Below are 23,494 nucleotides of genomic sequence, written 5' to 3' on the forward strand. Positions count from 1 at the left end.
CAACACTAGATGTTTGACACACCTCATTTTCTCGGATGGCTGAGAACGCTTCACAAGAGCTACAGTCCCCCCCCCCCCCCCCCCCCCCCCCCAGACAGCCCTAACTGTACTTACCTGGAATATCGTGGGTTAGGGGACAAAGTGAAGAGAGGTCTGGTATTGCAATATTTGAAACGCTGTGGCCCTGCAGTGGTCTTCTTGCAAGAAACGCACCTAGTGGGATCAACAGTTAAGGCTATGGATAGATGGGGGTATAAAATGCTAGCATATGCGGAATTCGCCTCAGGCTCCAGAGGCACGGGGATTCTTATTCAGAAACATTTCCCACTGGTGATACAGCAGACACGAGTTGACGATCAGGGCCGCTTTGCGGCACTAACGTGTCAATGGGAAGGGCGGTTGTTTAATTTTGTTTCTGTTTACATTCCGCCTGCCCTCCACACGCAAGCCCATTCCGCTCTCACGGCGTTCTTACTGACACTACCGACAGCAACACTTCTGATAGGGGGCGACTTTAATGATATACTTGATGGCACACTGGACAGATTCCCCGTCAGGTAAGAGATGCAGGGTGGGTGACGTCTTCTTGGTCTGATAGATGCCCTAGGACTCACAGATACCTGGAGGTACAAGCACCCTACCGAGAAACACTACACTTTTATTCCGGGGTCCATAACTGCCTCACGCGCATTGATTATTTCCTGATATCCGCAGATGGCTTACAGGGCATAGAAGTAGTTATTCGCCCCAGGGGCATATCGGACCACTCTCCAATAATGCTAACATATACCCATCACCAGACTTATAGGAGACTCATGTTCCCGGTACATGCCAGCTTCCTCCAGGTGGCACCTCTCATGTCAACCCTCACAAACACTACCAAACAATTTTTCCAAGAAAACCTTGGCTCAGTGGACTCACCCAGCACGCACTGGGAGGCCTATAAAGTAGCCCATCGAGGGCAAGCAATGGCTTCAATCACAGGTCACAAGGGGGACAACAGGCGGAGTTAGACAGCCTTGAAGCAGAACTAGCCGCAGCAATAACAGAACAGGAGGCCCACCCTTCTGCGTCTTAAACAAACTGAAATTGTGGCTTACCAAAGGGAAGTGGCGCAAAGTAAAATCAAATGCTAGCCTGGCTAGACAGAAAAGAAAGAGCGAATAAAGTCATTGCACAACTGGCATCACCCACAGGTTCCATGGTCTCTGATCCTAATGGTATAGTCGACATCTTGGCCGACCATTATGAACAAATATATGCTCCCCGGGCGTCTTATACGATTGCGTAAGCTCTCCCTGAAGCAGCCCTTCTGTTGGAGGCGGACATTACCACTGATAAAATACAGGAAGCTACCTACTCACTGGCGTCTGGCAAGGCGCTGGGGCCAAATGGGCTCCCAGTTGAACTGCATAAAAGGACGGTGCAATCAACGGCCGCCTTCTTCCTAAACCTGTTATCTGACAGCCTTGAGGCAGGGGAGCAGCCGAGAGATCAGCGGCTGGCCACAATTATCGCAATCCACAAGCCTGGCAGACCGGAGACGGACTGCGCTTCCTACTGTCCGATCTCTCTCATAAATGCGGAGCCTAAGACTCTTGCCAAACTGCTGGCGCTGCGGCTGACTCCACACCTTTCGTCCTTAGTAAGTCCGGACCAGTCGGGATTCATGCCACATCGGAGCACGGCCCTCAACCTCCGTCGGCTCTACGCGGTCCTGGCACGCACAGCCTATATCAAGGAGCCTGCAGTCTTTCTCTCACTCGACGCTACTATGGCGATCGATACAGTGGAATGACCCTACTTGTTCGCAGTGCTCCAACATATGGGATTTGGTCCCAAATTATGCGCCTGGATTTGTTTGTTATACACTAAGCCCCTGGCGCATGTCGCCGCCAATGGGCACATCTCACAAGACTTCCCTCTTGGCCGAGGCACGAGGCAGGGATGCCCACTGTCTCCATTGCTTTTTGCGCTGATCTTAGAACCACTTGCGATCTGGATCAGATGGGAACCCTCTATCAAAGGACTCTACTGGACCGATATATGGGAGGATCGCATATCCCTTTAAGCGGATGATATCCTTTTATATCTCACCTCCCCCAAAAAAACTATTCTTGAACTACTGAACGTCTGTGAGAAGTTCGGTAGGGTGTCCGGTTATAGGATTAATTGGACCAAGTCCATCCTTTATGTCCTCGCTGGCCCCCCACCTGTGTTACCCGTGAGCTGCCCCCTTAGAACCACGGCGACGGCGTTCAAATACTTGGGTATATACATTACGTCAGACCCGAACGAATTTTACGCTTTAAATCTCCGCCCCCTTCTGGAGCGATTTAAACCCGACGTTAAAGTATGGCAGGCTCTCCCTCTGACGCTTTTAGGCAAGGCAGCATTATATAAAATGATGGCGCTCCCGCACTTTCTATACGTCCTCGTCTCTGGTCCCTGTAACATATTTTAAAGCTATAGCTGCAAGAGTCTCTCACCTATTGTGGGGCGGGAGGCCAGCCCGAATCGCACAAGATAAGCTGACTAGAAGCTGGTACGATGGAGGGATAGCACTTCCAAATGTCGAGCTATATTAATGGGCAGCACACCTTAAACAGATAAACTTCTGGCTACACGCCCCGCAGACCGAGCCGGCGTACCTTGCTGACAGACAAGGAAGGTAAGGGGCTGTTAAGTAATCTTTACTGCCGTCGCCTGCCTCCAGATTTGATTGGCCCGACGCAACACTCTGTACAGCTTTGGTACAAGGCTAACCGGCGTCTTCACTGTTCGGGGACTAGCACGCAAATGAAACCGCTGTGGAACTCCTGCAAGTTAGGCTTTCTGCATAACAGTAAGGGATTCCAGGCTTGGGACACCATTGGCATCTCGGTGGTGGGTAATCTCTGGTAGGAGGGTAAGGTGGTAGATTTCTCCCATCTGCAAACGCAATACGAGATGTCACAGACTGAGAAGTTCAGATACTTACAAATTAAGCATGCACTCCAGTCGGCTATACCGACAGGTACTGTCCTACAGGAATCATCTCCTCTCGAAGATAGACTTCTGACAGAACATATCCCGGAAAAGGCCACTTCTTTGATTTACAGAATACTCATTAACAACCTCTCAGACACGACGTCCAGTGGGCACCTTCGAGGACTCCAAATGGCAGGAGGCCCTCTCCTCCCCCCCGGGAAACAGCAATTCCCTCTAGGTTAAAACTGGTCCAACTTAAAATACTACATCGTACGTATTTAAACTAGAACGACATTACATAAGATAGGAAAAGCTACACATAAATTCTGCCTATGAAACTGCGTGGAGGAGGGAACGTCCTTCCACACTATTTGGGACTGTAGACACATGGCAACATACTGGACGGCAGTAATGCGCACGATTTCCCAAACTATAGATATCTCCTTGTTGCCCGAGCCTCGTCGCTGTTTACTAAATGTGTGGGAACTCAATGATCTAAACGACCGGCAACAGGACTGGGTAATGTTGGGCATGATGATGGCGAAGCGCAATATCGCCATGTTATGGGGTTCAGCAGTAATGCCAACACTTAGAAAATGGTGTAGAGACATGGATGAGGCGATGGTGGCGGAGAAAGCTGTCTTCATTCACCGTGGGTGCCCAGGAAAATGGGGAAAAATCTGGGGGGCTTGGAACAAGTTTCTGGGTTATATTTGCGAGCCGCCACGCATTGAGGGGGAGGAGGTTGACTCAGACTAGAAGACTCTGGCTGTAATGGAATGATGAAGTGTTGATGTGTCGATGCGCTTGTTTTTTAATTGTATCCTAAAACTGAACAAAGTTGAGCTGTACCCGCAATAACCGCACTGTATGATGCACCAATTGTATGTATCGCTGCCCCAAATGTTATGTTCATATAAAATAAAAAATATAAAAAAAAAAAAAAGTTACAGAAGAAACCGAAGCCGGACCCGAGTGAACTGAAAAACCTCAGGCCCATCTCCCGGCTTCCGTTCCCAGCTAAGGTCATCGAGAAGATAGTCAACATCCAACTCACCCGCTACCTCGAAGACAACAACATTCTTTTTTAATATTTTTTTATTTTTTGAAAACCTTTATTTGAGTAAATGGCTGCATACAAATACGGGCCTACAACCCAGAGGCCGGCCACAGAACAAACTGGAAAGCACCAATGTCAATAAAAAGTACGGAGTGGTTACGCAATACTACGAGTCCATAATGCTAACTAAGTGCAACCCCCCGGCACAGTATCACAGAAGGTTAATTTTATGTTAAAGAATAAAGAATCGGTTGTATAATAAGCGTCCTGGTGCACATGGCGGGGAACAGAACCAACAACAATATAATAGGGAATGCATAGATCTGTCATCAGAATAGTCCAAAGCGTTCAAGTCATAGATGCCCTTGCAATTCTTCAGTCAGTGTCCACCCGCAACCTCATGTGCCCAAAGACAAGCAGAACATCACTCTCATGAAAATCAAAGTAGCAGTGAGACGGATAAAGTTGCAATCATTATACAGCCCAACCCGGAGAGTAAAAGAAAACAAAAATACTAGAAAAAAGGAAAAGGGGACTTCACGTTACTGTACCCGCCCCACGGCGATAATGGCGATCAACAATCCAGACAGCAAACATTCTTAGGGGCGGGGAGGCTAAGTCAGGATAAGCAGAACCTGAAAGTACCATATTATATAGGAATACCCAAACCTCCCCCCCCCAGGCACTCACCCCGTGGGAATCACGCACAGTCATGGAGACCCAAGAAAAGGACACAAAAGAGCCATAGAAACAAGTAACTATCTAATAGACCCCAATCCACCCGCCCCACGCTGCACCCCTGCAGAAGGCTATGGCCTACCCCTCCCAGCAGCGTGCCTGTCGCCCTAAACAAGAATCCGAAATATAGAATGAGATAATAAAGGGAAAGGGAAGAAAACAGATAAAAAGGGGAAAAGGAAAGCCAGGGGGGAGGATACCATGTAACAAGGTGCACGGTCCCCACCCCCCGCCCATACAAACAATTAGTGCAGCCCAAAACGAAACTGGCATGTTTTTCAGGTAGCCATACATAGTGAGGATTCAACAAATTATATCAATTTGGGGCAGTCCATAACTCCGTGTACCGAACAGCAGTCCTCCGGATTAAAAACCGGACTCACCCCAGTCCTTTCTTAGCTATCGCCACGATGTATGTCAAAGTAGCGGGCATAAAACAAAGCGGAGGGAAAAGGCCGTGGAGCAGCCGCTGAACGGCCAATGGAAGCAACCCATAAGATCTCCTCCGCCGACGGTAGTGCAAAAGCTGTTTACGGCAGTCATGTACATCAGTGTCAATGATCCCCAGCAAATCTTCCCGAAGGCGAACCAAGACATCGTTGCCCCCACCAAGATGCGGGAAACAAACAGCAACCACCTCGGGCCCATCCGCATCTCTGAGGGACGGCCCGGGAGCAATGGCCGTTACCACATTGTCTTGCACACAAGAATCCTGGGCCAAGGTCACTTGCCAAATCTTCAGCGCTCGTAGGACGTCCACAATCGTGGGTTCACGCTCCCCCGTGCAGGCCCCATCACAGTACAGAGGTACAGCATCGACATCCCGGGGCGTTCCACAGCACACGGCATCAGTCGCCATTTTGCGATTACCGCGCCGTCTTCTTGGAACCAACTCCCGGGGCGGGCTCACAAGCAGGGCCCCCGCGGGATCCCCCTCAAGCATCCAAACAGCAACCTCGATGCAAAAATGAGGGCCACCAAAAGAGGGGGACCCGCCGGCGCCACCGCTCCGCTGGAGCAACTCTCTGCCACCGAGCGATGAAATTCGGAATGGCCGGGCAGGGCAACAAGGGGGGGAGCCACCAACACGGCGTCCCCCACACACAACTTGCCGCACCTCACCTCTGGACCACCGGACGGTAGTCTCTGGCGCGTTCAGTTGCCTCCGGCTTTTTCGCACAACGGACTCCTCCGGCCGGTCTCCATCCTCCACCGAGGCCGCCACCGACACCGTCTCGCCGGCTACTCGCTGAAGGCAAGGCCCCGGTCTCCACACCACGGAGGCCGCACTTCCTGGGAGGACGCCGCTGCGGATCCACTGAACGCCGGACCCACCAGGACGGGTGGTAAGTATCAGCAGACCTTCATCTATAAAATGTTAGCGTTTTTGGGCAGGATGGGCGGCAGGCTAGATGAGTTTGGGCAGGGAGACCGGCGGAGCCGAGCTACCGTGCGGCCATCACGATGTCGAGCTTGGCTCCTCCCTCGACAACAACATTCTTGACCCCTCCCAGTCAGGGTTCTGCAGCAACAACAGCACCGAGACCGCCCTCATCGCCGCCATAGACAACATCCGGATACTACTGGACAATGACGAAACGGCGGCCCTCATCCTCCTTGACCTCTTCGCCGCCTTCGATACCGTCTGTCATCGCACACTGCGCCACAGCGCAGGGATCCGAGACCAGGCCCTGGACTGGACCTCCTCCTTCCTCTCCAGCAGAACCCAAAGAGTCCGCCTCCCCCCTTCCAATCCGAAGCCCGGCATCACGACCTCAACATAATCTCCTACGCCGACGACCCGCAACTGATCCTCTCCCTCACCAAGGGCCCCCTCACTGCCAAATCTAACCGACACCAGGGAAGGAAGGCCGTCGCCGACTGGATGGAGGATAGCCGTCTTAAACTGAACACAGACAAGACTGAGATCCTCATCCTCGGTTCCAATCCCTCAGCTTGGGATAATTCATGATGGCCCGCATCTCTGGGGACCCCCCGCACCCACCAACCACGCACACAACCTGGGAGTCATCCTTGACTCGAAACTCACTATGACCAAACAAGTCAACACTGTCTTCTCCTCCTGCTTCAACACCCTCCATATGCTCCGCAAAATCTACAGATGGATCCCGACAGACACAAGGAAAACAGTCACCCAGGCCCTAGTCAGCAGCAGACTCGACTACGGAACAGACTGCAAAGAATCCAGAATGCCTCTACACGCCTGATCCTTGACGTCCCGTGCCGCGACCACATCACCCCCACCTGAGGAACCTGAACTGGCTCCCTGTCGACAGAAGAATCTCCTTCAAGCTTATGATCCATGCACACAAGGCACTCCACAAGACAGGCCCAGCCTACCTCAACAGTCGACTCTCCTTCTACGTACCCCACAGGATCTCCGCTCCGCAGACCTCTCCCTGGCTACCATCCCACGCATCCTTAGAACCACAGCCGGAGGCAAATCCTTCTCCCACTGCGCCACCAAGACCTGGAACACCCTCCCCCTCATCCTATGACAAACCGAAGACCTTCTAACCTTCAGGAGACAGCTCAAGACCTGGCTGTTCGACCAGTAGCGACAGCACCCCCTTCCTCCCTACCCCTCAGCGCCTTGAAACCCTTGCGGGTATGTAATGCGCTTTACAAACTATATGATTTATTGATTGAAAAAGCAAAACGTACATTAACAATTCCTCCTAGAGCGCACTCCACACGCAAACTAGGAGCCTCTATGGCTTTCTTAGGGAACATTCCCCTAGAAGACATATGCAAAGCAGCAACATGGTCTGCAACACATACCTTCACTAAACACTATTGTGTTGATGTGCAAGCCAAGCAGCAAGCTGCTGTAAGCCAAGCTGTCCTCAAAACTCTCTTTCAAACTACTGCAACAGATACAGGTGACCACCTCTATGGTAGACACTGCTGTATAATCGATGCTCAGTGTGAGATCTGCAGCTCATATGCCTCGAACGGAAAATGCTACTTACCAGTATGCATCTGTTCTTGGCATGTAGAGCTGCAGAGTCTCACACGCCCACCCGCCTCCCCGGGACCTGTATCTGTTCCAGTTTTATCTTATGTAGATATACACGCATGGACATCCCTTTTTTCTTTCTACTTACTCCATTTCCCATAATGGCGAAAAACAATCTAAGGATGGAGTTGATGTCCATGGGCACTATTGTCCAAGGGAGGAGTCCCCTATCTCGTGACTACAAAGACTTCTTCCAAGACAACATGCAATCATCCGAGCCCAACACCAGGTGGCGATCTAATGCTCAGTGTGAGATTCTGCAGCTCTACATGCCAAGAACAGATGCATACTGGTGAGTAGCATTTTCCTTATTTCGAGAAGCATTTTACTTACCTACTTGAATCCTCCATGTTGCCTCATTTACCTCCTAGTTCTCCAGGAAGAGTCAGCACTATGCAGAACCGCAAGTACCCACCTATTGGGTCTCGGTGTCGGGGGGACCTCCCAAGTCTACCATACCCCCCTTATGTAATAAAAAAGGAGACAAAGGAGCCTTCGTCTGCAGGAGGAACAAGGTTTATTGGTATTGCCCGGGCTATGGAACAGAGTCCCAAGCTCGTCAGCGACAAGACAGAGGAGGCTGCTGCTTCACTCCGCAGCGTACAAGCCTTATGTACACATTTCCCCCACAAACAAACGCAGCTTAGTCATGCCAGTCTTGGTTCAGAAGGGGTGGATGTTGAAACGGGTGGCATAACAGAGTCATGTGAGACAGGATGGCTGCGTGCAGGAGTCCAGTCCGAGGGTGGTGAGAGGCCAATTCTTTGTTCCCTTTTTGGAATTGGCTTAACCGCAAGGAGCAGGAAGAGCAGGGTGGTCGTGTCAGTTAGAATTTCATCAGACATCAGCAGAAACGACCAGAAGGGTTGTGCAGAGGTGTTTGACACGAAATGGCAACACAAATAATGGAGTCATGACACAAAATGGATGCCGACCAAAAGGACACTTTTCCTCAACTATACCACCATTTCCCAAAAGTACCCAGTAGTGTTTTCCATCGTGGTCTTAACACTTGCTGTAGATTTTAGTCCAGGTATTTCCTTCTCAGGATTTGCCCTGGAGTGAAGAATCTTCTGCAAGTCTCCTGATTCCGCACTACTCTGTCGTGGATGGGTTGGTGTCTTCCCATCTACTCCTGATCTGCTTCTCTGAACTACCTCTTCCTCTGAAGGGTGTTCCCTTTAGATTATTTCATAACTTGCTACTTTTTTTTATTACACCTGCTTACCATGCTCAGTTTGTTCTGCACAGGTGGCACCGTGGCTACAGGGTTAGCGCCAGGTAGCACTGAAGTCACAGTCCAATCCAAAACCTAACAATTGTTGATATTCTTAGACCTATGTTGCACTCTGTTATTTCTGGGTCGTTTCCCCAAAACAAGGCCTGTTTTTGTTCTTCGGTTTTTACCTTTACTTATGAGAAGGAAGGTGGAGGAGAAAGTCTCTCAGTCGCCACACTGTGGGTTGTATCTTTCCTCAATGGATTTATAGGTTGATCTTCAGAGAAGTTTCTATTTCCAGCTTGTAGTCTCCCATCCTGTATTTAACCCCTTCAACGCTGATGAGGAGCTGGGCTCGTCATGGCGTAGCCTCCTCGCACGCTGATGACGAGCCCAGCTCGTCACGTAAAGTGCGTTTTCGCAAAACCCAGCGTGCGAGCGGAATTCCGCTAGCGCGCATGGTGTTAAGTGTTTGGGCCTGATTTAGAATTGGGTGATAAATGGAAAATCATCTCTTTTCTGGAGGAAATGCTAAATCGGTAGGATAATCATCTCGGTAATTTCAGCCATCATGGGCATCGTTCATTCCTCTTCCGCATTATCTCCCAACTCTAATCCAGTCCTCTTGTCTGCTGCTTTCCTCTAGTGATTTGCATCAGGATATTCTGCACACTTTGTGGGGCACTCAGTGCCACTGAGCAATCACTCCAGCGCTTGTGTTTTCCTGTTTGTTCTGTGAGATGCTGATGTCATTGAAAGTTAAGACTGAGATAGTTTAGCCAAAAATTCTCTATTTAGTCCATCAGTACCTAGTGGTGAAGAACATGCGCATTTTTGTGTTTCTGCTTCAGAATTTATATCGCTCTCACTATATACAAAGCGAAGCCGCTCTGCGTGAAGATGGGGCAGAGGAAAGGAGTAAAGAGCATGGTTCGCCACCTTTTTACCATAATGAGAGCTCTGTCCGATCAATAAAAAAAGATCCAAAGCTACTTATCGATATTATCACTCCAGAGGCTGCGGCGAACACCCATTACAAAGATGCGAGCACATCGCGGGTGCATTACATCGCACATTTCATATCGCAGAAATGTTTACAGCGCATGCTGTTACGTCACGAATTTATTGGAACTACATCGTGCAGTGGATGACGTGGTTTGTGCCAGCTTTAAGTGCTACATTTTTCCGCCTCAGGTATATGGAAGTTCCCTAAAAGAAAATCTGTATATATGGAAGTTTTCAGTCTACAAAAAGAGGGTGAAAAAAGTCTGTATGGTCACTGCCATGCATATTTGGTGTAACAGAGTTTGTGTAGGCTTGTGTTTTTTTATTATCCTGGCCAAGTATTCGCTGCATGGGTCTGATGAATATTGCAGATTGAGTCACGTGGAGTCACTTTTTTAAGTCGGTGGCAACTGCCGTAGCCAGAGACTACCTCCTTTCCCTTTGGCCAGATAGAGGGAGCAGGAGCGCAGCACAGAGCCGCTCAGTGCCGCATTCACTGGACAGCAAAACGACCATTATGGAGGTCTGAGCTGGTTGCACTGTATGCACAGTATGCTGATGCCATGGGTGTGACAGTAGTGTCTGCAGGGGGAGTGAGAGACTCGGAGGGAGCAGGAGCTCAGCACAGAGCCGCTCAGAGCCATTTTGACTGTACCTCAAAAAAACCATTACGGAGGTCTGAGCTGGGTGCACTGTATGCACAGTATGCTGATGCCATGGGTGTGACAGTAGTGTCTGCAGGGGGAGTGAGAGACTCAGAGGGAGCAGGAGTGCAGCACAGAGCCGCTCAGTGCCATATTCACTGTACCTCAAAAAGACCATTACGGAGGTCTGAGCTGGTTGCACTGTATGCACAGTATGCTAATGCAATGGTGTGACAGTAGTGTCTGCAGGGGGATTGAGAGATTTAGGTGTCGGGCAAGCAGGGAGCGCTAAAGAATGGGGCCAAAAGAGGGCCCAGTAGCCCTACTGTAGGGCTAGGCATCCGATCCGCTGCTGCTCCCACTTGCAGCCCTCCGGCTCGGGTTCAAATTGCACCAACCACTAAGCTAACTGCTTCCGCCTCCCAGGCCTGGTGCCACTGTGCCTAATGCACTGCAAGCCAGATGCTCTCTCACCACTCTCTCACTGTGTGGCTTTTTGGTCACCATTGGTCTTTCTATGGCCTTATGCCACTGTGTCACTAATCCACTGGTTGGCTGAAGCCCGAAGCCGGCAAATATTTTAGACGAGAATGGCATGTGTACTTTGCGTCATTTCTTCGGTCGTCGCGAACAGGAAGGAGAACATGGAAGCAGGGGATCCGGTAAGGCGCATATTTTTTAATTACCAAAATAAGGGACAGGAGAGGTACATTGTGTCGTTCGTTGGTAGCCTACGTTAATTACCCAAAAAGCAACGGGAGAGGTACATATTAATTATTAAGGGGCGGGAGAGGTACATTGTGTCGTTCGTTGGTTGCGGACGTTAATTAGCAAGAAAAGGGACATGGTTGCCTGCGTTATAATTAACCAAAAAAAAGGAACGGGAGCATAGAAAATATAGATATATAACGATAGATCAATAGGGGGAAGATAGATCAAGAGGGGGAGGTAATATGCCAGTCTGATTTTCAACTAGCTATTGCTAATTGCTTCATGCAAGGAAAAGTTAGAACAATGTTTAGGTTACAAAAATGCCACAGCTTGTTAGGTTTTGCTTTATTTACATTATGATTACACTGGTTACACCTTAGAAGTAAATGCTACAGAAATGTTGACACATATTGTCTGGTTACGAAGAGTGTGACGAAGACTGGGCAAACACGATTAGGGGCTTGTTGGGTTTTGTGGCATACTTGGGAGGGGGGGGGTTTCATTACAACATTGACTTTTAGTTTCAAAGGAGTTTGATGCAATCATGGATTATATACCTGGCTCCCTTGATCCGCTCTCTCCGTAGGTTGAATGTCACCGCGTTTAATTACGCGGATGACATTCAACTGGCCTTCACCATCGACCCCTCGGATGAATCAATCTCCACTTTTCAAACTACCCTCTGTCTCATTAGTGACTGGATGAGCTCAAATCACCTTAAGCTCAACCCGACAAGACCGAGCTGGTTCTTGTCGGGGGTCCCTCTAATCCCTGGCAACCCTCTTTCTGGCCGGCAAGTCTGGGCAGTCCCCCTTGCCCAGTGAATTCAGCTAAAAGTCTGGGGGTTATCATTAGCAGCGACCTTTCAATGAAACCCCAGATTAGCGCGATAGTGTCTTCTAGCCACTTTCAGCTCAGGAAGATTCGTAAAATCTCCCGCCTCCTCACCACCGAGGCCCTCACCCTGGCCCTGTTAGCGCTAGTCATTTCAAGACTTGACTATGCAAACGTGCTTTACGTAGGCATCCCTGACTACCAAGCCAAGAGACTCCAGCAGATTCAAAATCAGGCCGCCCGTCTCATCTTCCGCCAACCCAGACATCAACATGTTCGCCCTCTTTTAAAAAGTCTTCATTGGCTTCCGGTCACCGCGCGCTGCAAGTTTAAACTAGGCTGCATATTCTTCAAAAATCAGGCCGCCCGTCTCATCTTCCGCCAACCCAGACATCAACATGTTCGCCCTCTTTTAAAAAGTCTTCATTGGCTTCCGGTCACCGCGCGCTGCAAGTTTAAACTAGGCTGCATATTCTTCAAATCCCTTGCAGGCGGAGGCCCCTCTTTTATTTCTTCCCTCCTTCACCCATATGTCCCCTCACGCAACCTTCGCTCGTCTCAGTTGGCTTTACTGTCAGTCCCAAGATTCAAGAGGAAGAAACACGGCGGCCTTAGGTTCTCATTTTTAGCTCCTTCTTTCTGGAACGCCCTCCCCCTCCCTCTAAGGCTGTCCTCCCCTTACACTAGGTTCAGATCCCTCCTCAAAACCTTTTTGTTTACTGAGGCCTACAATTAGTCCTGTCCCTCACTTTTTCTCCGCTCCCTCAGCACAAGCGCCAAGAAACCTTCAGGTGTTAGTCGCGCTATATAAAAATTTTTAACATAAAAAAACATAACATGGAGGGGTAGCGTAAACATACACTGCAATTAACATTTCAATGTTTCTTCATTTCTCGGGCAATCCCGTTTTTACTTATAATCATAATCCGGTACCGCTACTAAAATACGAACCCGCCACCCAAGACCTGGTTTTGCGGTAGCCGCATTTAAGGGAGTTTACGAGCATCATAAGCGTTGCAACGGCGTACAATTTTGTAGTGTGCGATCGAATGGTTTCGCAATAGGGTAAACGGAATTGGCGTTGAAACGCCATGCTTTGGGAAAACTTGCGATGTTACAGTCGTTGCGATGTGGGAACCGCGTTGTAAAAGCACGCGTTGAAAAAGTGTGCGATGTACTATCAAACATCCATGCAGAGCCACATTGTTGTGGTCAGTGAGCACTGTAACAAATAGGGCGGGCGAGGCCTTGCACCAAGGGAAATGGCTAGACCACCAAGGGAACTTCCTAGCAGGATCATTGAATGTCAGGGCAGACAGGCTCAGCCATCTGTACCTAGCAGATCATGAGGGGCAATTATACCTGGAGGTGGAGCAAGGTCTCTTCCAAGAATGGATAAAACATTGACTCCATCTGTTCACCAATGCCAAGTGTTCGCCAGCTTCTGCATCTTGGAGTTTCAGAGATGTGGAACCAGGACATATAGTTTGAGGTCAAGGGCATCAAGTTTTTATGTGTATTTTGTCCTGGGGACAAGTAGACCCCACTCCTTACAGCACAAACCCTGTGCTGCCTGTGTACAGTAGCACATTATAGATCAGGGAAAGGCATTTTCTGCAGTTAAGGTAATATTTGTGTCTGTGTGTTCATGCTGTTCAAACCTGTATTTATAGTTCATTAAATGCAGAGCCTTTTATTATTAGGGTGAGCGCTGTAAATGTTGTAAACTCGGACTGCACCACTGACCGTGGTTTCAGTATAAAAATGTGTACACACATTTTCAAAGTTTAGCAATAGGAGGCTATGTATAATTCTCCCAGAATGCTTTCAGATTAGATGCAAATATTTACAGAAGCTTGATTGGTCATTCTTTGCTTTCAAAATAAAATGTTGTCAAAAATTGCAAGTAGGAAAAAAAGCATTTCACTAATCTACTGTAAACTTTGAGGTACCATTTATTTGCAGCATCATTTAATAAAATGAGTTGATGTATGCTATTATTTCCCCCAAAATATTCATAATGGAAAATCAGTGTAACCAGATTCCTTAGCTGTAACAAGTTCACAGAATAGCAAAACTGTTTAAGCGTACAAAGGCTAGTCAGTGTTGGACAAAATCTTGGTGAATAAGGTTGTAGGTGCTACGGTTGGTAGAAATATAGGGAGTTTGGCATTCCTGGCTGTTTTATTCTGCCAGAAAAACCAATACTATGTGGAGGGTCTAAGGGAAGTTTAAAGACCAGCCTTGGTTACAATCCTCAATCATCATATTCTCAACAAAAAAACCTAGGGGTCTAGGTACGAGGAAAACAGGGAGCATCTATTCACGGGTAACGATATCTATCAAATCTATCGAGACCAGAACTATCTTGCTACTGAATTAAGCATAAGAACAGTACACACAGAACCAAATAGTGATTGTGGGTGAAACCCATAAAGACATATTGGATTCCCATCAAAGTCTTGTTGTGATCAATTCTATCATCTGGTCATCATCTGGATGGTGTGTCGCTAGATCATTGAGACATTTATACCATGCCCACGGTCGAAGTTGGGTTCCGACCCGCAATCACTCCGGGACCATGTAGACCTGATGTATGATGGGAAAAAGTGCAGTGCAAAATCAAAATTAGGTGTTGGAGTGGTGAATTAAAATAGGATAGAGGACAAAAAGAAAGAGACTTTAATAGAGATTGGCCTCTTCCTAATTAAAACCAGGAACAGTGCATGAAAAGACAGTTTTAAACAAATAACTGGATAGGGGCCAACATGTTTCAGCCTTCAGGGCAGGACCCTAGGCTTTCTTCAGGGCCTCTGTTCTTTTAATTTTTTAATGCTACTGCATGTGTTTATTCAAAAAGAAAGTGATTGACTTACACAAAAGGATATATATGACCGGAACTAGTTACTCTCTCTCCGTGTCAATCCAAAGTGTCTCACACCTGAAACAACAAAACACCATGGGCCAGATGTAGGAGGCCATTTACCGACCGGTAACGGCCGGTTTCGGCCGTTACTGACCGGTAAATGGGTATTTGTGATGTAGGGGGGCCAATTTTACTGATTCGGTAAATTTACCGATTCGGTAAATTTGCTGAATCAGTAAAATACAGAATCGGTATTTTTACCTATTCGGTATCTTCTATATGTAGGTGAGACTCTTCTGAGTCCCAAAGGCCTGTCAGATTCGGTATTTTACCACCCAATCGGGTGGTAAAATACCGAATCCAGGTGTGCATTCACATCTGTGCATGCACACCTACGCCATGTGACAGACAGACATGCCCTTAGGGCATGTCTGTGTGCCACATGGCACACATGCCTGTATTTGGGGTGCTAGAGGGTGTCAAAGTGACACCCCCTGCACCCTTGCTGCAATCGGTATTTACCGAATCGGTAAATACCGATTCGGTAATACCCATTGATTCCTATGGGCTTCAAAGCCCATAGTAATCAATGGGCATTACCGATTCGGTATTTACAGAATCGGTAAATACCGTATCTCAACGATTCGGTATTTACCAAATCTGAAATACCTACACCCCCCCCCTTCCATTTTACCACTTCTTAAATACCGAATCGGTATGATTCGGTATTTAAGAAGTGGTAAAATGAATTTACCTACATCGGGCCCCATATGATGTATACTGTGTCAAAGTTGAATGCTATTCACCTTGATTAAAGAAGAAAGTTATCACTCACCCAGATAGACTGGAGACCAGACCTCACCTTTCCTGGACCAGGCTCAGGAATTCAGTAGTCCGTATGCCCAAAGACAAGAGTATTGAGACGTGATAAAATTAGAGGTAGGCAATTGTATTTCACAAAATATACTCCTTATTGGCCCAAGCCGACTCGTTGGTGTTTAGAGACCACAGACAAACATCCCGTTTTCTCTACGGGCGTTATCTCACAAAATTATAAGAACTACCAGATGACGTCACCAATCGTCATTCTGTAGTTCTCATACCCGAGACCCAAAGTCCTCGTAAAATAAAATGCTGTGTTTTAGTAATAGGGGATATCTAGATATTCTGCATTGCAATCCAATCGTCTGCAATGTTATATGTCCAATCAGTTATATCATTGTTAAATAACATCATACACACACGTCTCCTTAGGATTAACCCCTTCGATGCTGATGACGAGCTCAGCTCGTCATCAGCCACGGTGGTCATGTGCTGATGACGAGCTGAGCTCGTCATGTAACATCGGTATTTACATTTTTCAGCACAGCGGAAAAATAACCACCGCAGCGATGCGGTTAAAGGGCACGGGGGAATCACCCGTGTAACTGCAGGCGTCGTCTCGCGAAATTACCAGAACTACCAGATGACGTCAAAGAACGTCCTCCTGTAGTTCATATCACCGGGGCACAAAAATCAAGATCAATTAAAAAAGGTACTGATCTTGATAATTGATAGTTGGCCAAGTATTATTCCCTGCAACAAGCACACCTGAGATGTTCTTCCCTCACTTGTATTGTAGCCCGTCAAAAGGCGTGCAATATCCTCGCATAAGCACAGGTGGCTTTAAACTGTACCAACGCGCGCACGCTCAAGGGCTCAAGGACGGGGATCGCTTTTTTATTGAGAATGGAAGTATTCTAAACTGATGTGTAAGTGAATAGCAAAATGTCCTACTACGTGGTCAGGGTCCTTATTCCAGTAGTAATATTAGAACAGATCGTAGGCGCGGCAGGGTGTAATGTTAATAGTGCACGCGCACTTTAAACCACACAGTGCTTTCACTCTACCGTAGTAGTTTACTCTGCAAACCAATGGGGACTAATAGTTTAGGAATACCTTCCTATCGGCACTTGGTCCCTCAAAAAGCGGGATAACAGAAATGGGCTAAACATACATAAGTTGTGCACTACTGGTTAAGCCCATGATAGCCACCTTGAGACAACAACCCTCTATTGAAGGCCAATGTAGGTCCATCAAAGTGGTATATACTCTAAAGAAGGCCATCACTTCTATGAATGGTACATTCCCGTTGGTGTATATTGTGTATATAGATATATCGTGTATATAGATATATCAAAGGCTAGTCCCTGGTATTTCATCGTTGAGGCCACTAGACAACTTATATATCCATTTCTGCTCTTTAGTGAACAGAAATTTGGATACATCCCCCATATATGAGGGAATAAAAGGTTTTTCCAAAACGGTCCACTTGAAATCTGACTCGCTGTCATTATGTTCAATGTAGTGTTTAGTCAGTTTAGAAATGCTCTTTTTACACCTGAAGGCGCTTTTATGTTCAAACATACGTGTGCGAACCTTCAGGGTGGTCATGCCAATATACCTTTCATTACAAGGGCATGTCAGCTGGTAAATGACATGTGTACTGTTGCAGTTGGAAAACTGTTTCAGTTCCCAAGGTCGGGATGTACCTATATCTATGTGTAAGATATTAGAGGTCTGTGGACAGACCGAGCAATTTCCACAAGGGTGATGCCCGACCACTGCTGGTAGATCCCACAGAGTGCCGATGTTCCTTCTTGGTGTTCCTTTGGGCCGAGTGTGTATCAATTGGTCCAGCAAACTCTTTGAACGCTTGAAAGCGAACAGGGGAAATTTAATGTTATTGTTGCTGCAGTTCAAAATACGCCAGTGTCGTTTTACAATGCGTTGGATGCAGTTTGATTTGGTATTAAAAGTGCTGACAAAGGTAAGGCGATTCGAAGGTTGTTTCTCACCTAGCAAGACAATTTGGATATTTCTCTGAGAGCTGGCAATAGGTGCTTTTCATCTATCAGCCTCTGCTATTGTCCATTTCTGTTCTGTGACATGATTGGACTGAATGCCTGAGGCTTCACTATTTAAAGCACTGAGAGAAGTCCGGTCTTTGCCTCCCCCTGACTCAGGATCTGCCAGAGGCAACGACGGACAGGTAGGCTAAGGCTCTCTCCTGCTTCTTCTCCTAATTTGACCATATACAAGTTTCTTTGTGTGGTATTTATGTTCTTTTCTAAAAACCTTGTCTAGATTTGTCTTGGGGATTCTACATCTACATCCCTGAGATGACGTGACTTATAAGACACTTAGATTCAAGATTGTTCTCTTGATTCTTTTTTTCTAAATCCTTCTTAAAGTATTACAGTAGCTTTGGTGTCACTCCTTATGAGGGTGAGCCTTTTGTCACTAACGAGAGGTCGAATGGGTAACTCAAGGATGTGAGGGAAATATTTGGTGGATATACAGTAAATTAGAAGGGGCAGAAATGACAGTTCTCTGGTTTATGTTAAGCCACCTTTTCCTGACTCCTTTAGAGCGAGGCCTCCAAATTCCTGAGGTGAGGTCTGGTCTCCAGTCTATCTGGGTGAGTGATAACTTTCTTCTTTAATCAAGGTGAATAGCATTCAGCTTTGACACAGTATTCCTCATATGGTGTTTTGTTGTTTCAGGTGTGAGACACTTTGGATTGACTCAGAGAGAGAGTAACTAGTTCCAGTCATATATATCCTTTTGTATAAGTTAATCACTTTCTTTTTGAATATACACATGCAGTAGCAATAAAAAAGTAAAAGAACAGAGGCCCTGAAGAAAGCCTAGGGTCCTGCCCTGAAGGCTGAAACATGTTGGCCCCTATTCAGTTATTTATTTGAAACTGTCTTTTCATGTACTGTTTCTGGTTTTAATTAGGAAGAGGCCAATCTCGATTAAAGTCTCTTTCTTTTTGTCCTCTATCCTATTTTAATTCACCACTCCAACACCTAATGTTGGTTTTGCACTGCACTTTTTCCCATCATGCATCAGGTCTACATGGTCCCGGAGTGATTGCGGGTCGGAACCCAACTTCGACCGTGGGCATGGTATAAATGTCTCAATGATCTAGAGACACACCATCCCCGAGGGATGACCTGACGATAGAATTGATCATAACAAGACTTTGATGGGAATCCAATATGTCTTTATGGGTTTCACCCACAATCACTATTTAGGTCTGTGGGTACTGTTCTAATGCTTAATTCAGTAGCAAGATAGTTCTGGTCTCGATAGATTTGATAGATACCGTTACCCGTGAATAGAGGCTCCCTGTTTTCTTCATACTTAAACCCCTAGGTTTTTTTGTTGAGAATATGTTTTATTCTACCCTCATTTTGTATAGAGAGACCAACACCTAGATTTTGTTCTATGTGATGCAGCCCAGACTGTGCCTAGCTCCTAGGGACGGCTGTACAACAAGTGACCACATTTTAGCATTTCATGTGCCTATCATGGCAGTTTACATTCACAATATGATGAAAACTCACCAAGGCTTGTATTATATCAAGTAAGACAATTGCTTTCAGTCTAGAGGAATCAATTTGGTGAACTCTGACATCACTTGCATTTGAGTTTGCACATTCAGTCCCTTTTCTGCTGCAAAAAGATTTACTGTATCAAGTCCTTGTGGTTGCAGAGCAATGTTCTAGAAAATATGTTGAGGGAGATTTCCAAAACTTTTGTGACCCATGTTCTCCTTCAAAGTTTAATCCAAGGGCCAGATGAACATAGTTTTGTGTTTGCGTTTACCTAATAGCCAATTTTGGAATTCGCTACTAGGTAATCGCAAACAGGGATGAACTAATGTTTGTGTTACACATTTAGCGATTCCAAGCAGGTCGCAAATAGACATACCTCATTAATATTCATGAGGTAGGTCTCAGTTTGCGACCCATTGGGAGTCGCAACAAGCATTTGCAAGGCAAAAGATCTCACAATAGTAACATTTTGACATATTGGAGTTGCAAATAGCAATGTTTCTTTATGCATGAGTTCACAATTAACCAGTGGCGGGGATTACAAGGGAAAAAAAACCAAAGCAAATACATGCCAGACAAAGTAAACTGCAGCATTGTATGGGTTCTTAAGAGGAAAAGGGGAGGAGAGGGTGGAAAAGAAAGAGAGGAAGAGTGAAGGGGCAGGTGGGGAGATAGTGAAGGGGCAGATAGATGGAAAAGTGAGATAACTAAGAGTGCTAAAAACTGTAGAGGCATGATAAAGTGAAGTATGCTACAGCGTTTTTTTTTTTTTTTTAAAAGCATGGGTGCTGCACAACCCCTGATCATTACGTTGCAGGCAGATGGTACGATGAAGCAGTCCTTTAATATTGAAAAGCACACTGACCGCATATGGTTGTGTCCTGGTACAGTGGGGGACTTGAGGGAAGATGGATTTTTATGTACGCTAGGCGGTAGAGCGTGGTGGCGCCAGAGACTTAGCCCAGGAACGACCTAGGCGGCTGAACTGCAGCGCTTATTAAGAACAGCATTAGCCCCTGTAAATGCAGCGCCTAGGTGGCTTTTAATGCACAATACCTGATCTACTGGGCCTAAGTAAGTGGCATCATTCTCCTACTTGGGGTATATGGGGAGGGGGGTCACGGATGGTCTGCATAGATCCCTATTCCGGGTGACCAGTGCTCAGACCAGTCTCTCTTGCACTCGGAGTTGACTCGAAGCCAGCAGTAGTTGCTAGGAAACCAGCAACGTATAAAAACTAGTTATATAGAGAGGAGCATAAATGGGAAAAAGAGAAAGGACAGGTATAATTGTCTGACTGAACGTGGTGCCAGCTTGGATGTGGTTGTGCTTTCCTTTGGATTATAAAACCAAATAGAACTAACCCATATCCAGAAATGAAGTCACATTCAAGTTCTGAATTACCGCAGCCTATTTGCGGATTTGTAGGCGTGTGAAATATTAATCTCTTTGAGGCACTTAACTTGAACAAAAATAGTTTGACAATATGCAGGGGACATGTCAACTTCCAAAATGATCGGTTTTAAGCCCTGTAAGGACTGTTTTAACCGCATGCGCGCTAGCGGGTTTTCCCGCTGCGCGCTGAAGATTCGAAAATCGCGCGTTACGTGACAAAGCCAACTCGTCATGCGCGCAGGTAACGCCCATGACGAGCTGGCTTTGTCATCAGCACTGAAGGGGTTAAATAAATGTCTGTGCCACATACTCACCAATTTTGGCTGGGGTCAAGCCGCATGCAGTGACAGAGGTTGTAGTGTATTTATAGCAGCCCTACCTCTCTCGATGGTATGTTCTGTTTTTGCGTAGGCAACTGGCCAATATTACACGGATGGTTAGCATATGGCATTGGTATCTAAAGTTTGGCGAGTCAACAATTTTACAGTGAGAGTCGAGCCAAGGTTTGGCTCTGGCTCGAAGCGCCCATGCAGGAAGGCTGGAATCTTCAGAACCAAGCAGCAACAGCTATAGGAAGACTGGGACCGGAACGCCAGGTCATGAGCTTAAAAAGTCGGAGGGAAGAGGAGGCAACTGCATCTGAAGAGAGGGGCCGCAGGGGGAGGAGTCGTCATCTGTAGGTGGGGAGAGGGGACAAGCATGGGCGACGCTGAGCTTATAGTAGCACAGAGAAAAAGAGTGCCCCATAACTAATAAATAACATAACGAGTAACAGCACATGTAATAGGGGCAGTCCTCATGGGAGGTTACAAACGTAGAAAAGGAGAGACTATTGAACTTATTAACCAATGAAAAGCACAAATTTACAAAGGACATTCAAGGGAGTTAATTAGAAAGATGGGCGGAGCTTAATGCCATATGCTGAAAACATGATGTTTTGAAGAGTCCGCGCAAGCGCTGCCTAGGCGAGATCTAAAAATCACAGTGATTGTGGTTCTGCTGGGGTCAGCAGACCCCTATGTCTTTGATGGCTTTTAAATTGACTAATGTTTTTTTTTTATGCAGTCAGTTTTCCTTAACCCATTAACCGCGCCCGTTTTTTTCGCTGCATTGCGGCCGTTTTAAAGAACGATCGGGGCTGCGTCGGCCGTTGAATGTGCGCAGCACCAGCCAGATAGTGCTCCAAACGTTCAAAGGCCGACGGCAGCACTTAACGGGTAACAGTAAAACAGGATGTGTTTCAAAATGAAATAAGCAACAGAAAGGTAACCAGTCCAGCTGTGCAAAAGCCCTTCCACTGTGCGGCAACATGTGTTGCTGTATTTTTAGTAACTTTTGAACCATTTGAGTTAGAAACAAATTTTTTATTTTGGTGAAATCTGCACCTCATGCGAAAGATGATGGTGGCTTATATGGCAAATGCAGCAAATCTCTAATTAGGCAAAAATTGCAGCGACCACACAATCGCATAATTCCAGTCGCCCTGGTAATAGGTTACCGAATCGCACATTAGGGATTTGCACATAGAAAAAGGCTTTTTTTCCAGTCACATATGGCCCAATTCTGCAAATTGGCTCGTTTGCGACCTAAAAAAAAAAGCATTGTGCATCTGGCCCCAAATCTCTAGGTTTGAAGTTGAGGCCGCTCTAGCTGCTTTCAGCCCTGGTACGGGTGGGAATTTGCTGCCTTCCTCTTATCTAGAGTATGTCCGCGATCCAAGATTGTGTTTCAGTAGCTATGTAGAGGTCACCCAGTTTTTGTTCCTTGCAAAGCACAGACTATTACACTTGCTAGGAGCCTTGAAACGGAGCCAGACTTGTCTTTAGTCAATGAGAGGTGATGTTGTCCAATACCAACAGGGATTGCTCTACCACATAGACAAACTAGCTGGTGAGATGTGCGCGACAAGCCCCCCAGCTTGTCCAAACATACACAAAGTAGCTGGAGGGTCCTTGTTACAATCACGCTGCCACAGCTCTATCCATCATAGTTGAGAAAGGGAGGTACTAAAGGGACAGAACTTGAGGGAAAGGTCAGTCCCCTCTTTGCACAAATATGTGGGCACAGTAGGGCAGCTGTGCCACAATCTCATGCAGCACACACAATAGACACCAGGGTCGTGTACAGAGTGTGCAGATAATGAAGAGTTCGAGATACCTTACATATACAAAGAAGGATGCCCACCACTAGCCGACACTGTAACAAATGGGCTCAGGCTCCCTCGGTCTAACCCTGAACGAAGGGATGTGTCAAATACAGTCGGGTCCAGGATTCCTGCAGCTGCAGTCAAGGCACGGGTGCTGCTGTTGTTGTCCGGGGAAGGTCGGTGCTGTAAAGCGAGTGACCACTGCTACCGCTGGGGCAGCCCTGCTGTCAAGGAAGAGTCCGGTCCTCCACTTTCTATACTGAGGGACATTTCACTGTCTTTCCTTTGGTTCAATGCACATTGATTTGGTTATTGAAGTACGTTTCACTTGGTTTATCTAAATCTTTATAATCCAAATGTTAAGGAGTACAAAGGGATTCCTGCCGAACATGTGGCTTTCCTTCATGCAGACTATGCTCATTCGGGGGGCTTCTTATACCAGAAGCATCACTTAATGGAACCCATAAGATGATAGAAGGTG

General features: G+C 46.8%; 1 protein-coding gene across 4 annotated transcripts in view; it reads left to right on the forward strand.

Moving 5' to 3' along the window:
* The window catches only part of ATOSB (atos homolog B), a 373,752-nt gene that overhangs the window by 248,471 nt on the left and 101,787 nt on the right, over positions 1 to 23,494 (forward strand). The gene's annotated exons all lie outside the window — the stretch shown is intronic.

The sequence above is a fragment of the Lissotriton vulgaris genome, chromosome 3_1 (assembly GCF_964263255.1).
Source record: "Lissotriton vulgaris chromosome 3_1, aLisVul1.2, whole genome shotgun sequence".
NCBI classification, from domain to species: domain Eukaryota; kingdom Metazoa; phylum Chordata; class Amphibia; order Caudata; family Salamandridae; genus Lissotriton; species Lissotriton vulgaris.